This window comes from Poecilia formosa, unplaced genomic scaffold, assembly GCF_000485575.1.
Source record: "Poecilia formosa unplaced genomic scaffold, Poecilia_formosa-5.1.2 Scaffold1170, whole genome shotgun sequence".
NCBI lineage: Eukaryota > Metazoa > Chordata > Actinopteri > Cyprinodontiformes > Poeciliidae > Poecilia > Poecilia formosa.
In genome coordinates, this window is record NW_006801109.1 from 14,849 (window position 1) to 17,084 (window position 2,236).

The following is a 2,236-nucleotide window of genomic DNA, read 5'->3' on the forward strand; positions in this document are numbered from 1 at the left end:
TTCATCAGTCATTAAGATTTTATTATGTTTATTAGACAAAATGAAACATTAATCTCAGATTTATCTCAGTCAGATTGGCAATACGTCATTAATGATGTTTATCAACTAAGTACCTTTAATCGTTTGATGTTTGTTATACATAGAAGTTTTAAAAAATCCTCTGACGTGTTTTAATCAGATAAATGTCATATTTATCACTTTAGCTGCTTTTAAAAATGTGAATTATGAGACATAAAATGGGATTACAAAGAAAATAAAGGTAATATTGATTTAATAACTTTCATACTACAGAAGGTCCTAAAATATAAGTTTTATAGATTAAATGCTTATGATGAAGGAAATATGTGATAAAATGTGTTTTGCTGTATAAAGACGGTGCTGAACTGGATTATGGGAAACTTATTTTCTGGACATTTATTGCAGCTAAACATAATAATAGGTGCTTCTTATTCTGTTACTTCAGATTTATAGTTTTTTTTTTACTTTTCAACAAGTTGCTTTGAGATGAAAAGAGCCGATTGAATTATAATCTGAAATGTGTGAAGATGCAACTGTTGTTTCATTATAAATGTGTCTGTATTGGTTTATTGTTGGGTTTTTACATTCACATGTAAAAATGTTTGATATGCTAGATTTAATAAATTAATTCAATTTGGATTGAATATATCTGAGATAATAATGTTTTATTTCCATTAATGATGTGTGAACACTCTGGATCTGCTCTTTGCCTTCAGAGCTGGACGGCAGCCTGTGAGGTCCAAACTGTTCTTCTCTTCATTTATATGCTAGTTTTAAATGTGTCCACTAGGGGCCGCTGTCCGTCATATCACTGGCCATGCTTTTCATTTCTTTACCTCCAGCTGTGGATTTATAGTTCAGGCAGAATTAAATGTTTTTCTTGTGTTTGTTTCATCTCTGATCACCATGGAAACCGAGTCAGATTATAAATCAGCTGAAAAACCATCAACTTGATAGAATCTGTGGAAAACGGAAACAGAATCAGCTGAAGATTAACTGAACATCCATCACAGCTTCAAAACATCAAAAATAAATTCATCTAGAAATGAAACCGTTAAACATGTCTGACTTTATTAACCTGATCTCCAGTTTCTCCTGCTACAGCTGAAGTATGCAACTTTTATTAAAAATAATAAATAAAGTGTTTTACATATTTGTGAAATCTGTCAGTATGTTGTGACGGTATATTATAAGACAGATCATCTGTGAAAAAGTCTGACTCCTCTGCCTCAGTTATGAAACCCCAGGATCTTTTATTCCAGATTATAATTATTCACCGGGTTTTTAATCCCTGAATGTTCTTCATCTCGTTAGACAGGATCTCAGCCCTGCAGGGTTTTGGTCAAAGAGACGTTTAAATGTGTGTTGATGGGATGAAATTCTCTAAACCTGCAGCCAGAACCTCCATGTTCACTGAGACCAGATCAGAATCAATCCGGTTCTGGAGGAGAAAGCAGCTTCAGATCCTCCTGTGGTGAAATCAGCCAAATGCTCCACATGCATGTCAGTTATTCTGTCTGCATTATTACAGATGAAAATAAACTCGTCTGTTGGAATTCATCCGGCTCGTCCCTTCAGATCGGATCAGGAGAACCTTCATCAGAACAAGCCGACCCGTTTGGTTCACCAGAACTCCTGAGTGATCAGGATTTCAGTTCTGAGCAGGTTTACTGCTCAGAACTGCTGTTGTTCTCTGAACTGAATATTTCTATTGTCCTAAACAAAACAAGCCATTTATTCATTTTCTGTCTGATTTATTATTTCATACGACTTAAAAGTAAAAAGAGTAAAAGAGGAACAGCATCAGCATCAGATGAAAATCCACAAGGCCCAGAGAAAGTAAAGAATCAAATCTCTCAGTATTTTGGATAAAATACTTTTTAAATGCTTAAAGTGAATATTTGTCACTTTACTGACTGAAAACTAACATTATACATTTTACTATCAAGTGAAAATTATATCTTGATTCATCTTAACTCATTTTCTCCCAAAGATTTTCTGCAAGAACAAAGAAAAGTTTTATTTTCTGTCGTAACAAGATCAGGACTGTTTAAAGGAAAACAAACATAATTTAAACTCCTTTAAACTCACAAAGCAAATTAAAATGTAAAACAAAAAAATCTTATTTGTCGAGAAAAGTCGAGCTCATCCCACTTCCCCATGCTGGAGATTTTAGTTTAATACTAACAATAAATAAAGTTATCTTTAAAACTGATTA